Source organism: Peromyscus californicus, unplaced genomic scaffold (genome assembly GCF_007827085.1).
Source record: "Peromyscus californicus insignis strain IS unplaced genomic scaffold, ASM782708v3 Scaffold_6__1_contigs__length_162567912, whole genome shotgun sequence".
In the NCBI taxonomy this organism is placed as follows: Eukaryota; Metazoa; Chordata; class Mammalia; order Rodentia; family Cricetidae; genus Peromyscus; species Peromyscus californicus.
The window spans coordinates 59,895,971-59,911,779 of NW_026294584.1; the positions used below are offsets into that span (position 1 = coordinate 59,895,971).

General features: G+C 43.2%; 4 non-coding genes across 4 annotated transcripts; 1 reads left to right on the plus strand and 3 right to left on the minus strand.

Moving 5' to 3' along the window:
- Nucleotides 1–243: 243 nt before the first annotated feature.
- Nucleotides 244–315, minus strand: Trnac-gca (transfer RNA cysteine (anticodon GCA)). The gene has a single exon. It is a non-coding gene; the product is annotated as a tRNA-Cys (tRNA).
- Nucleotides 316–4,340: 4,025 nt separating this feature from the next.
- On the plus strand, nucleotides 4,341–4,412 carry Trnac-gca (transfer RNA cysteine (anticodon GCA)). Its single transcript has one exon. It is a non-coding gene; the product is annotated as a tRNA-Cys (tRNA).
- A 9,721-nt stretch (nucleotides 4,413–14,133) lies between these two features.
- On the minus strand, nucleotides 14,134–14,205 carry Trnac-gca (transfer RNA cysteine (anticodon GCA)). The gene has a single exon. It is a non-coding gene; the product is annotated as a tRNA-Cys (tRNA).
- Nucleotides 14,206–15,088: 883 nt separating this feature from the next.
- On the minus strand, nucleotides 15,089–15,160 carry Trnac-gca (transfer RNA cysteine (anticodon GCA)). The gene has a single exon. It is a non-coding gene; the product is annotated as a tRNA-Cys (tRNA).
- Nucleotides 15,161–15,809: the final 649 nt, after the last annotated feature.

Sequence of the window (15,809 nt, forward strand, 5' to 3'; positions counted from 1 at the left end):
CTCTTAAAGAACCCAACAGAACCAGAGAAAATAGATATGTACAGGAAGAATATAGACATTGAATAAAAGTAGGAGGGACATGGAGCTAGTAGGAAAAGATGGGAAGCAGCCATCCATCCACATGAATGGCTACCCTGTAGCTTCCAACTCTGCTGAGGACCATAAGTGTAATAAACAGAAGAAGCATAGGACTGAGTGTGTGATGACTCCATGAGTAAAAACATAAAGAAATAAACTTATGGTAGGGGGCACCTGGATTTGAACCAGGGACCTCTTGATCTGCAGTCAAATGCTCTACCCCTGAGCTATACCCCCTCCCTGCCAGACATGTTTAGTAAGTGCCTTTCACCTTCATAGTCACACTTATCATTCCTTCAATGTATACATTTTACTTGGTAAGACTAGCCCTGCTGCTCCCATAAACTCAGCCCATAGAGGTCCCTCTCCAGTCCCCAGTGTCTCCAACTCTGCCCCTTGTTGTCATGTCAGCACACACACACACACACACACACACACACACACACACACACACACACACACACAGGAACATCTCAGCCTGTGGGACAGCATAGCTCGAATCAGACAGACATAAGCTACTATAAAGGACTTCAGATTTACATGTCTGGTTTCTTCAGTTATACACAAGCCCTCAGTGTGAAGAGACTGCCTAACTTCTTTGGGGAACAGTGGGGTACCTGCATGTGAAAACATCTCTCCAGCCCATGGATGATGTGAGTGTTGCCCCTGAGGGTAGTTGCTGGGTAGATGGTGAAGACATCTCTTCAGGCCTGAGTGGGTCATCGAGGAGCTCTGACAGCAGAGCAGGAGGACACAGAGGGTCAGGAATTCTGAAGCTGTGGCCTCTACCCTGGCCTTCAGATCGATCACCACTCCACACACTCATTGTCATATGTTTATATCAACATATATGGCACAATTCAATTATTTGGAAAACTCAATAATATTGTGAAAGATTATTAAGAAAAAAACACAGTACTGCTCCGAATTCTTTTCTTATTGCTCCTGTCACCCAAAGGGGGCCATGCTTCAAGGGTTTCCCTGTCTCTTCTAGTCTTTCCTGTGCACTTATGTAAAAAGCATACAGCATGGCATGTCTGATTTAATCAAGTCTAGACAACAGTAACTAACTGACTTGTAGAAGAGGATTATAATTTTCATGTCTTCTTTCATTCTCACTTTCCCATTACATTCATGTCCCAACCTTTAGTTGGATGACCTTCTATGTTTTTATCATGATGACTTGTCAACACTGTGTATGGTGGATGTGCGTCATTCTAAACAGGACAAAGACATTGGGTAGAACTTCTGATTTTCCTGGAGTAAATGGTAGTCTTATGTTTAAACTGTTTCATTTTCTTTAAATATTTACATTTTCCACAAACCCTGAGTTCTCCATGAAATATTTTTCAGAATAATATTCCATGCATGGAAATATTTCTACTGTCTAATGAACATTTCAACTTTCTGTTTTCCAGGAGTGACCTGGGCTCCTTATCCTTGTGTTCTGGTTGTCCCCAAAGGCCTGCTGCATAATCAAATCCCTGTGACTTCCTTCACCATGACATTCTTCTTTTCTACCATCTCTTCTGTGTGGAAGTGTCTCATTCCCAGATTTTGAGTTCTTGGATGTTTCTTAACAAAATGACACTCCTTCTTTTGGGAGATGAATCCCTTCTGTGAGAGGTGAATGGATGTAAAATTTATAGCTTTTGTATGTCTGATAAGGCATATAATTCTTCCCACACACTATACCAATAATCTGTATATTTAATTTATATATTTTTCATAAAATTATGTGGGGGTTTGAATGAGAACAACCACCAGAAGTTCATATATGTGAATGTTTGGTCCCCATTTGGAAGACTATTTAGGAAGGATTAGGAGGTGTGGCCTTGTTGGAGGAGATGGGTCACTGGGAGGGGACTTTGTGGTTTCAAAATCCCATATCAGGTCAGTTACTCTCTGCCTCCTGCCTGTGGATCAGATGTAAACTGTCAGTTAGGGTTCCAGTGCCATGCCTGCCTACCTGCTACCATGCTTCCCATCATGATGATCTAACCCCATGCTATTGTAAGCAATCCCCCATTAAATGCATTCTTTTATAAGTTGTCTTGATTATTGTGTTCCTTCATAGCACTAGAACAGTGTAATAACTATATATGTAACACTATAGTAACAGAATAGTAAGTGAGAAATTGATATCAGGGCCTGAGATATGCTATGACAGACCTGACCATGCTGCTTGTTGGAGGAATATGGAAGATGTTGGGACTTTGGATTAGAAAAGCAGTTGAATAATGTAAATGGAGCTTAATGGGCCATGCTAATAGGAACTTAGAAAACAGTAGTGCTCAGAGCAATGTGGCTGTAGAGTTCCAACTCAAAAGATTGCAGAGGAGAAGGATATTAGCATTCTTATGATAGATTGACAAATAATGTGCCTGCTTTTTGCTCTTGACTAAAAATCTACCAGAGGATAAAGTGAAGACTTTTGGATGAATGTCATTGTCAGAGGTGATTCCAAGACAGCCTGGTGTTGACTGTGTCACGTGGTTCTTACTGATCCTCTTCTGCAGGTCTACAGTGACAAGGAGCAGGAGGGGTAAACAAAATACAAGTGGATGACACTGGTTCCTTGGGGTCATCCTCCACCTTTGGCTCTTAAAACTATTCCACCTCTTCTTCACTGTAGAATCCTGAGACTTGAATAGAGGGGGTTGATGAAGGCATCCCATTTAGGTCTGAGTGCTCCAATGTCTCTCACTTGCTGTCCATTATCCAGTGTGGGTCTCTGTGTTCATTTCCATCTACTGCAAGGAGAAGCTTCTCTGATGTGGACTGAGCAAAGCACTGATCTATGGGAATAGCAGAATGCCATTAGGAGTCATTTTATTGCTATGTTCCTTTAGCAAAAAAAAAAATAGTAGTGGGTTTTCTCCAAGGGCCCACGCCCCAGATAGTCTCAGGTCCATGGCCATTGTAGAAGTGTCAGATGTGGGTTCCATCTCATGGAGCGGGCCTTGAACCCAATTTTTAAAAAGTTGTGGTTGTCCTGGGTGGTGGTGGCACACACCTTTAGTCACAGCACTCTGGAGCAGAAGCAGGTGGATCTCTGAGTTCAAAGGCAGCCTGATCTAAAGAATGAGTTCCAGGATTGCCAGAACTACACAGAGAAACCCTGTCTCAAAAAACTAATAAAAGATAATAATAAATTCAAACTTGTGGTTACTCCCATAACACTCATTTTCAAAAAGAAGTTTTGAAAATTTCAGGAAAATGGATGGAGCTAGAAATAATCATCCTGAGTGAGGTCCAAATAACACAAAAGACAAATATTGAACGTTTTCTCTTACGTGGAGGTAAGCTTTTAAACATTTGATCTGTGAGTTACAACCCAAATAACCACAGAGGTTAGGTACCTATTAGCAAACCATGTGATGGGAGAGGATCTACCAAAGAAGGGAAATAGAATAAGTACTATGGAGAGATAAGGGTAAATTAGAAGATTTAATAGGGACAGGGATGGAAGAGAAGGGAAAGAGGACTGTGGGGAGGGACATCTAACACCGGTCTTTTGACAACTAACATGGACGTCTACTACAATAGAAGATTCCTAAAGTACATACCTATGTGAAATGAATTTAATGTCACCAAGTAGAACCTCCAGTGCCGGGAACGGGTTGTGTCTTATTGAACTGGTGGCCACACGGGTTCCATGAAGCCCCCAAACATCAACATCTATTCTCAAGTCTATTGGTTGTTCTCCACAACCTGATGGCAAGACACCATTGCTGAGGACAAACTGTATTTCTTTAAAAATATTTTCATTAATTTTGAGATTTTCTTATGATATATTTTGATCATATTCACTCTCAACTCCTTTACTTAATTCCTTGTCCCAGATCCATCCTACATCTACACCCCTAGGTTTATGTCCTCAAATGTGTGCTATCCATATGCTTCTGGGTGTGGGGTCATCCACTGGAATATCAGTGACTTACCAGGAGCCATACATTAGAGAAAACTATTTTCCCTCCCCCAGAAGCTATGAATTACTTAACACCCAACCCATGAGCCTGGCTTCTCCAGATGGGTGTGGAGGATGAGCTGAATGCAGACTTCCGGACATTTGTGCATCTGTCTCAGCTGTGAACTAGGACAGGAGGGTGCTGGTCATGAGGAGGAGGCACACAGGTGTGCAGTTGGCTCAGGACTGGGCCTCACAGGAGAAAGCAGATGACAGCAGAGTACTAGCAAGTACATGTGAGGGAGTGAACATATAGGCTCAGAGATGTATATCAGACATATGTAAAGCAGATGGGGGCATAGCTCAGGGGTAGAGCATTTGACTGCAGATCAAGAGGTCCCTGGTTCAAATCCAGGTGCCCCCTTCCTAGTTTCTCTTTTAGATACAAGAGACCAAATCTGAAGTATTGGTGAACACAGAGCTGAATAATGCACTGTGTTCCCTGTGCTCTGTATTCTACTCAGGCCTGGTCCCTGCTCTCTTCTCTGTGAGAAGCTAGTATAGGACTCAGTGTGAGAACCATCCAGGTCACACTCATGTTGTGACACACTCTGGCCTCCAAGGCTCTGTATGGCTCAGTCAATGCAGGAAGTCAGCATAATGGAGTCCTATGAAGATGAGAGCAGGATTCTCCCTCTGGCAACTTTCCATAGTCAATGCATCAGGAAGTCACTCCTGACCCCCAGAAGGGACACTCCTTACATGCTATTCCCCATATCCTGTGCTTTGACTCCTGCTACTTCTGGGGAAAGACTTGGATCCATGAATTTGTCTCCTATTTAGACTAAGAATCTGAGGAAAAGGAAACGGCTAACCTCACTTTGTGTCCTCAGCATGGCTGATAGTGACTAGAACATAGGAAGCTCCATGGGTGTTGGTTGAGTGAATGAATGATGGAGGGAAGTAAAGGTCACCCTCCTGATATCTTCGAGTACAGATAAAGTTCTCTTGGGCAAAAGGTTTGGACCATTGACAACCCAGAACCATCAGCTCTTGTCTTGGCCACTTAAGGAAAATTGAGTGTAAACTTAAGGAAAACACCACAGTCAAGTGTCCCTTTCAGGTCCAAAGGTGATGTCTTTAGCAAACTGAGAAAGGTGGCATTTAGATTGGGTAAGGTTGGAGAGGAGAAGAGTGGAGGGCAGACTTTAATAGAAAAACCTTACAAGGTCAAGATCATTAGGGGGAGCCAGTAGATGGTGAACATGTAGGAAGCTGGGTGTGGTGACAGGGTAGAGGAGGTGCTTACTCTGGGAATCTGCTGATTCCCATTCAGCAGAAGCTTGTATTGGGAATCATTTCTGGACTTTCACCCTGTGCTTCCCACCTTATAATTTTCTGGTCCTATCCTTTATTTGAAAGAAAATATCAAAATCAGGGATAATTTTGCCCCAAGCTTGTCTCAAACCAGCAGCTCAGCATCAGGAGGGACCAGGTACAGAGATTGGTCAGAGCTCAGCCCTCAGAATGCACTGATAGGGGTCAGGTATCTCTGCCATGTGTCCGCTTCCTCTGGAAGCATCACAATGAGGGTAAAAGACCACACAGATGATCAAGGATGTAAGAGAGGACCACAGCTAAAGGATGTAGTGTATGGAGAGAAAACCGGGCAGGGTATCAGGGAGGCTATAGCACAACTTTCGTGATTGGCATAAGATGATTGGGGCAATCACAGAATGCTTCTCCTCTGGAAAATATTCATTCCGATTTATCTAGTAAATATACTTCCAGTGTATATTTCATCCATAGAACAAGACTTTCCCAAAGGAATAAAATCATTACACCAAACCAGGCTCAGAAGCCTCATGGTGGATTCCTACAAATACATAAGCAAATAACACAGAGATTACCACTGCTCAACTCACTGTGAGTCAGCACAACCTTAGTATCCAGTCTTCTAGAATGTCTGTGTGTGTGTGTGTGTGTGTGTGTGTGTGTGTGTGTGTGTGTGTGTGTGTCCAAATGAGCTAACTATTTCTAAATAAGTGTTTTCACGTTATTATAAATAGAAGCATGCAGTTGGTATTTGGTGATTACTAACCATCAACACATCCCAGGGTTCACAAGAATGCTCCAGAAGATCCCTGATTCAGCATTGGATCTTCCTAAGCACTGTCACTTGTTACAGAAAGAAAAATATCCTAATAAAGGCTCATGTGAGACAAGGACTTGTCTTTCAAGTTTGGGGAGATCAACATCCTCCAAAACTCCACTGGAGTTTGTCACTGATGTGGTAATTCACAGGAGAGACAGAGACACTGTGACCCAGCACTGTGCTGATTTGATTCTGTGTTTGGTCTTATGGAATCCTAGTCTCACTGCAGAAAGTGCTGAGGCCATCAACACAGTGTGTATGAGGAGGCTTCAAGTTTCCCCTGTCTTCAAGAAAACAGCAGACAGAGGAGCTGTCCATGGTATTCACCGGAGATCCAGCCTGGTCAGGCTCTGCTTGGCCCTTCACACTGAGCTGTGCCAACAGCTGCCAAGGAAGATGGGATCTTTGGTGAGAAGTTTATTACAAGGAGTAACACTTAACACACGGACACATGGCTGCCAGAGCACAGATGCTAAGCCTTTAGAACAAATGCCAATCATGAACCACCGCTGGATGCAAACCAGACCCATGAGTACCTTGGGACCCCTGTGATCTATAGTGTAGATGTATCCAACCTTCTTATTAAATAAGAAACACAGAACCAATGCAAAGAAGAAAGCCAAGAGGTCAGAGCTAAGAGCTAAAACCTTACCCTTCCTCCTGCGGTGGTCCTACCTCTCCGAACCAGAGCTACCCCTGTGTTAAAGTCTTTATATAGAGTTCCTGTCCTGCCTTCTCATTGGTTGTAAACCCAACCACATGACCGCCTCCTCACAGCCTGTCTGTATAGGCCTCCAGGTTTTCCATGATTGGTATTGAGATTAAAGGCATGTGTATCCAATAATGGCTGTATCCCTGAACACACAGAGACTTACCCAGCTCTGCCTACCAAGTGCTGGAATTACAAGCGTACGCTACCACTGCCCTGCTTTCCTATGGCTTGCTAATAGCTCTGACCCCCGGGCAACTTTATTTATTAACATACAAATAACATTTTAATACAAATAAAATATCACCATACTATAGAATCCATATGATCTATGTCTCTGATGCATCACATCTGACAGCCTGAGCTTCCACACCCCCAGTCCTGATGAATCAACTGATTGTATCTAACTACAGTGGAATATCAGTCCAGTTTCCCGTACTCCATTTCTTTGGGGTCTTTTGCTTCCTGCCTACTGAATCAGTATGCTGACTTCCATACCCTGAGAACCACCAGTGGTTGAGGTTTAGAGAAGTCACTCTGTATTCTAAAAATGCTGAAAACTGAGCTCCCATCTTGCTCCGGACTTCCCTTTTGGAATACTGGCAGGTTCCCTGCTAGCCCCACCGGGAAGGATCCCCTTCTCCAAGACCCCTGGCAGACCCTGCAGTCTCCACGCCCTGCCCCCACGCCCATCCGCCTGAGCCCCAAGCCTCTTCCTGAGACTTCGAGGCCGGCCCCCAGCTCCCATCTTGCTCCGGACGTCCCTTTTGGAACACTCGTGAGTACCCTTCTTTGCCCCAGACCCCATCCCTGGGCACCAGCCACTCCAGGGAAGACCTGCCCAACTCGGCCCCAGGTTCTGGCCACCAGGCAGGTTCCCTGCTAGCCCCACCGGGAAGGATCCCCTTCTCCAAGACCCCTGGCAGACCCTGCAGTCTCCACGCCCTGCCCCCACGCCCATCCGCCTGATCCCCAAGCCTCTTCCTGAGACTCAGAGGCCGGCCCCCAGCTCCCATCTTGCTCCGGACTTCCCTTTTGGAACACTGACTTCCCTTTTGGAACACTGGTCTGTCTGAACCAAGTGTGCGGATAAGGCCAAGAACGAACCACAAGGAGATGGGCAGACGTCAAGGCAGAAATATATACAACAAAATGAATAGCAATACAGCATCACCTGGCCCTAGCCCTCCTCCAACACCTAGACCTGAACATCAGAAATTGGAAGAAGCAGAAGAAAACAGCCTTATGAATGACATCATGAAGAAGCTAGAGGCTTGCGTAGAGGAAAAGACAAAAAAATGTGAAGAACGCTGTAAACAACTAGAGGAAAGGGCAAACAAATTAGAAGAAATCAATAAAGTCCTGGAAGAAAACAATAAAATACTGAGAGAAAATCAAGAAAAATCAATGAAACAAATGAAGGAAACAGTCCAAGACCTGAAAAGGGAAATAGAAAAAATGAAGAAGACACAAACAGAGGGAATGCTGGAAATAGAAAATCTGAGAAAACGATTGGGAACTTCAGATGCAAGTATAATCAACAGAATGCAAGAGATGGAAGAGAGGATCTCTAGCGTTGAAGATACAGTAGAAGAAATACATTCATCAGTCAAAGAAAACACTAAAGCCAACAAAGTCATGAACCAAAATGTCCAAGAAATTTGGGACACCATGAAAAGACCAAACCTAAGAATAATAGGGGTCGAAGAAGGAGAAGAATACCAACTCAAGGGCACAGAAAATATATTCAACAAGATCATAGAAGAAAACTTTCCCAACTTAAAGAAGGAAATGCCTATGAAGATACAAGAAGCTTATAGAACACCAAACAGACTAGACCCCCAAAAAAAGTCCCCTCGCCACATAATAGTTAAACAACTAAACGTACAGAATAAAGAAAGAATATTAAGAGCAGCAACGGAAAAAGGCCAAGTGACATATAAAGGCAAACCCATCAGAATAACACCCGATTTCTCAATGGAGACTTTGAAAGCCAGAAGAACCTGGACAGATGTAATGCAGACACTAAGAGACCATGGATGTCAACCTAGACTAATATACCCAGCAAAACTTTCAATCACCATAGATGGAGTGAACAAGACATTCCATGACAAAGCCAGATTTAAACAATACTTATCCACAAACCCAGCCCTACAGAAAGCACTAGAAGGAAAATTCCAACCTAAGGAAGTCAGATACACCCTCGAAAACACAGGCAACAGATAAAGCCACAGCAGTAAACCCCAACGTATAGAAGTACAACACATCACCACCAAAAATTAACAGGAATGAACAATCACTGGTCATTAATTTCCCTCAATATCAATGGACTTAATTCACCTATAAAAAGACATAGGCTTACAGAATGGATACGAAAGCAGGACCCATCTTTCTGCTGCATACAAGAAACACATCTCAAATTCAAAGATAGACACTACCTAAAAATAAAAGGCTGGGAAAAGACTTTCCAATCAAACGGTCTTAAGAAATAAGCGGGTGTAGCCATCCTGATATCCAGCAAAATAGACTTCAAACTAAAATCAATCAAAAGAGATCAAGAAGGGCATTACATACTCATCACAGGAAAGATCCACCAAGATGAAGTCTCAATTCTGAATATTTATGCCCCAAACACAAGGGCACCCACATATGTAAAAGAAACATTACTAAAGCTTAAATCACATATAAAACCCCACACATTAATAGTGGGAGACCTCAACACCCCACTTTCACCACTGGACAGATCTCCCAAATTGAAACTTAACAGAGAAATAAAGGACTTAACTGATGTCATGACTCAAATGGACTTAATCGATATCTACAGAACATTCCATCCTAACAAAAAAGAATATACCTTCTTCTCAGCACCCCATGGAACCTTCTCTAAAATTGACCACATACTTGGCCACAAAACAAATCTAAACAGATACAAAACAATTGGAATAACCTCCTGTGTTCTATCAGACCACCATGGTCTAAAGTTGGATTTCAACAACAACAAAAACTACAGAAAACCTGCAATCTCATGGAAACTGAATAATACCCAACTGAATCACCAATGGGTTAAGGAAGAAATAAAGAAAGAAATTAAAGACTTCCTAGAGATCAATGAAAATGAAGACACCACATATCCAAATTTATGGGACACTATGAAAGCAGTACTAAGAGGGAAATTCATAGCACTAAATGCCCACATAAATAAGTTGGAGAAATCTCACACTAGAGACTTAACAGCATACCTGAAAGCTCTAGAACAAGAAGAAGCACAGTCTCCCAGGAAAAATAGACGCCAGGAAATTATCAAAGTGAGAGCTGAAATCAATAAAATAGAAACAAAGAGAACAATACAAAAAATTAATGAAACAAAGAGTTGGTTCTTTGAGAAAATCAACAAGATAGACAAGCCCTTATCCAAACTAACCAAAAGACAGAGAGAGAGCATCCAAATCAACAAAATCAGAAATGAAAAGGGGGACATAACAACAGACATTGAGGAAATCCAGAGAATTATCAGGTCATACTTCAAAAACCTCTATTTGACAAAACTGGAAAACCTAAAAGAAATGGATAACTTTCTGGATAGGTACCACATACCTAAGTTAAATCAAGACCAGATAAACTATTTAAATAGTCCAATAACCCCTAACGAAATAGAAACAGTCATTAAAAGTCTCCCAACCAAAAAAAGCCCAGGACCAGATGGTTTCAGCGCAGAATTCTACCAGATCTTCAAAGAAGAGTTAATACCAATACTCTCTAAATTGTTCCACACAATAGAAACAGAAGGAACATTACCAAACTCCTTCTACGAGGCTACAATTACCCTAATTCCTAAACCAAACAAGGATACAACAAAGAAAGAGAACTACAGACCGATCTCCCTCATGAACATTGATGCAAAAATACTCAATAAAATACTGGCAAACAGACTCCAAGAACACATCAAAACAATTATCCACCATGATCAAGTAGGATTCATTCCAGGGATGCAAGGGTGGTTCAACATACGAAAGTCCGTCAATGTAATACACCATATAAACAAACTCAAAGAAAAAAACCATATGATCATCTCACTGGATGCAGAAAAGGCATTTGACAAAATCCAACACCCCTTCATGATAAAGGTATTGGAGCGATCAGGAATACAGGGAACATACCTAAACATAATAAAGGCAATTTACAGCAAGCCAACAGCCAACATCAAATTAAATGGAGAGAAACTCAAAGCAATTCCACTAAAATCAGGAACGAGGCAAGGCTGTCCACTCTCCCCATACTTATTCAATATAGTACTTGAAGTTCTAGCCAGAGCAATAAGACAACATAAGGAGATTAAGGGGATACAAATTGGAAAGGAAGAAGTCAAGCTTTCCCTATTTGCAGATGACATGATAGTATACTTGAGCGACCCCAAAGATTCCACTAAGGAACTGATACAGCTTATAAACACCTTCAGCAACATAGCAGGATACAAGATCAACTCAAAAAAATCAGTAGCCCTCCTATATACAATGGACAAAGAAGCGGAGAAGGAAATCAGAGATACATCACCCTTTACTATAGCCACAAATGACATAAAATACCTTGGGGTAACACTAACCAAGCAAGTGAAGGACCTATATGACAAGAACTTTAAGTCTCTGAAAAAAGAAATTGAAGAAGATGTCAGAAAATGGAAAGATCTCCCATGCTCATGGATAGGCAGGACTAACATAGTAAAAATGGCAATCCTACCAAAAGCTATCTACAGATTCAATGCAATCCCCATCAAAATACCAACACAATTCTTCACAGACCTGGAAAAAATAATACTCAACTTCATATGGAAAAACAAAAAACCCAGGATAGCCAAAGGAATCCTGTACAATAACACAACTTCTGGAGGCATCACGATCCCTGACTTCAAGCTCTACTATAGAGCTACAGTAATAAAAACAGCTTGGTACTGGCATAAAAACCGACATGTGGACAAATGGAATCGAATTGAAGACCCTGACATTAATCCACACACCTATGAACATATAATTTTTGACAAAGAAGCCAAAAGTGCACAATGGAAAAAAGAAAGCATCTTCAACAAATGGTGCTGGCAAAACTGGATATCAACATGTAGAAGGCTGCAAATAGATCCATATCTATCACCGTGCACAAAACTTAAGTCCAAGTGGATCAAGGACCTCAACATAAATCCAGCTACTCTGAACCTGCTAGAAGAGAAAGTAGGAAGTAGTCTTGAACGCATTGGCATAGGAGACTACTTCCTAAATAGAACACCAGTAGCACAGACTCTGAGACAAACAATCAATCAATGGGACCTCTTGAAACTGAGAAGCTTTTGTAGAGCAAAGGATACGGTCAACAAGGCAAAGTGACAGCCTACAGAACTGGAAAAGATCTTCACCAACCCCACATCTGACAGAGGACTGATATCCAGAATATATAAGGAATTCAAGAAATTAGACATCAAAATGCCCAACAGTCCAATTAAGAAATGGGCTATAGAGCTAAACAGAGAATTCTCAACAGAGGAAACTCAAATGGCCGAAAGACATTTAAGGAACTGCTCAACATCCCTAATCATCAGGGAAATGCAAATCAAAACAACTCTGAGATACCACCTTACGCCTGTCAGAATGGCTAAGATCAAAAACACTGAAGACACCTTATGCTGGAGAGGATGTGGAGCTAGGGGAACTCTCCTCCACTGCTGGTGGGAATGCAAGCTTGTACAACCACTTTGGAAATCAATATGGCGCTTTCTTAGAAAATTGGGAATCAATCTCCCCCAAGATCCAGCTATACCACTCTTGGGCATATACCCAAGAAATGCTCAACCACACCATAAGAGCACTTGTTCAGTTATGTTCATATCAGCATTGTTTGTAATAGCCAGAACATGGAAACAACCCAGATGCCCTTCAACTGAAGAATGGATAAACAAAATGTGGTACATATACACAATGGAATACTACTCAGCAGAGAAAAACAATGGCATCATGAGGTTTACAGACAAATGGATGGATCTAGAAAAAATCATCCTGAGTGAGGTAACCCAGACTCAGAAAGACAAACATGGTATGTACTCACTCATAGCAAGATACTAGACATGAAACAAGGATGACTTGTCTGCTACTCACATCACCAGGGAGGCTACCTGGAAAACAGGACCCCAAGAAAGACACAGGGATCACCCAATGACAGAGAAATGGAATGAGATCTACATGAACAGCCTGGACATGAGTGGGGGTAATGAAAGGCGAGGGTTGAGGGAAAGAGAGCTTGGGGGAGCGGGAGATCCCAGCTGGATCAACAACAGAGAGGGAGAACAAGGAATAGGAGACCATGGTAAATAAAGACCACATGAGAATAGGAAGAAGCAAAGTGCTAGAGAGGCCCACAGAAATCCACAACGATACCCACACAACAGACTGCTGGCAGTGGTCGAGAGACAGCCCGAACTGACCTACTCTGGTGATGGGATGGCCAAACACCCTAATTGTCATGCTAGAAACCTCATCCAACTACTGAGGGATCTGGATGCAGAGATCCATGACTAGGCCCCGGGTGGATCTCTGGGAGTCCAATTAGCGAGAATGAGGAGGGTTTATATGAGCGAGAATTGTTGAGACCAAGGTTGGAGAAAGCACAGGGACAAATAGCCAAACGAATGGAAACACATGAACTATGAACCAATGGCTGAGGGGTCACCAACTGGATCAGGCCCTCTGAATGGGTGAGACAGTTGATTGACTTGATCTGTTTGGGAGGCATCCAGGCAGTGGGACCAGATCTTGTGCTCATTGCATGAGTTGGCTGTTTGAAACCTGGGGCCTATGCAGGATTGTTTGGCTCGGCCTGGGAGGAGGGGACTAGACCTACCTGGACTGAGTCTACCAGGTTGACCTCAGTCTGTGGGGAAGGCTTTGCCCTGGAGGAGATGGGAATGGGGGGGGGGGGGGTTGGGGGGAAGGTGAGGGGGACGGGAGGGGGGAGAACAAGGGAATCCGTGGCTGATATGTAGAACTGAATTGTATTGCAAAATAAATTAATAAAAAAAAAAAGAAAAAGAAAAAAAAATGCTGAAAACTTGATCACCTGAAAGACTTGACATCCAATGAATATACTTACACAGCGAGCTGTCACATTTTTACACAGGAGAGGGATCTGATTGGTGATGGCAGAGCTCTGCCCTCACTGGGTGAGGCCCAAGACATATGAGACAAAGAGAAAGTAGGTCTATACTGTGAATGTGGTCACTTAGTTTCCAAAAATCACATGGAAAGGGGGCACCTGGATTTGAACCAGGGACCTCTTGATCTGCAGTCAAATGCTCTACCCCTGAGCTATACCCCCACTGGTACCAATGTACCCAGTTAATTAATTTCATCTGTGTGGTGATAAAGTCTGACTATAAAGTTAAATTACAGATCCTCTCAGACCTACTTTCCAGAAGCAGCCAGACCTGACTGGTGAGATGCCTTCCTCAGCTCTGCAGCTTTCCAGGCCCATTCTTGATCAGCACCATCAGCCAAGGAAATGGAGAGGAGCGGGAGGAAATGCAGACCTGAGCCCATTTCACACTGCTGTCCTGGGTTAGCTCCTGAGCTGGCCAAGTGCCTTCCACCTGGGCCCCCAGACACTCCTCTCCTCCTACCCTGAAGACAGAATGGCTGCCTCTCAGAGCTTCTCACAGTGCCCTAACCTGCCCTGTCAGCAGCAACACTGCAGGATCCCTCTGTCCTGGTACAGCAGCTGAGCCAGGCTTTAGCCTTTGAGGATGAAGCAAGTGAGCAGTGGGCCCTGGAGGGGGAAGAAGCTCACGTGGGAAATGTTCACCCCACACAGACAGCCCAGTTCTGGGATTTGTCTACTTAGTTCTGACCACATGTTCACCATGCAGCCATGGAGGGAGATAATTTATTCCTTTCTGGTTCCTGGACACTGGTTGTCTTTAAGGCTGATGTGCCTGGAAACTTTTGAAGAACAGTCCTTGCCTTCTCTTTAAGAACCCAACAGAACCAGAGGTATTGATATATGTAGAAAGTGAGGAGACATAAGAATGTGCGGGACATGGAGCATATAGGAAGAGATGGGAGGTAGCCATCCATCCACATGATAGGCTGCTCTGTAGCTCCCAGCTCGGCTGAGGACCATAAGTGTAATAAACAGAAAAGACATAGAACTGAGTATGTGTGATAACTCCATAGGTAAAAACATAAAGAAATAAACTTATGGTAGGGGGCACCTGGATTTGAACCAGGGACCTCTTGATCTGCAGTCAAATGCTCTACCCCTGAGCTATACCCCCTCCCTGCCAGACATGTTTAATAAGTGCCTTTCACCTTCATAGTCACACTCATCATTCCTTCAATGTATACATTTTACTTGGTAAGACTAGCCCTGCTGCTCCCATAAACTCAGCCCATAGAGGTCCCTCTCCAGTCCCCAGTGTCTCCAACTCTGCCCCTTGTTGTCATGTCAGCACACACACACACACACACACACACACACACACACACACACACACACACACGAACATCTCAGCCTGTGGGAACAGCATAGCTGGAATCAGAGAGGCATAAGCTACTATAAAGGACTCAGATTTACATGTCTGGTTTCTTAAGTTATACACAAGTCCTCAGTGTGAAGAGACTCTGCCTAACTTCTTTGGGGAACAGTGGGGTACCTGCATGTGAAAACATCTCTCCAGCCCATGGATGATGTGAGTGTTGCCCCTGAGGGTAGCTGCTGGGTAGATGGTGAAGACATCTCTTCAGGACTGAGTGGGTCATCGAGGAGCTCTGACAGCAGAGCAGGAGGACACAGAGGGTCAGGAATTCTGAAGCTGTGGCCTCTACCCTGGCCTTCAGATCGATCACCACTCCACACACTCATTGTCATATGTTTATATCAACATGTATGGCACAATTCAATTATTTGGAAAACTCATTATTATT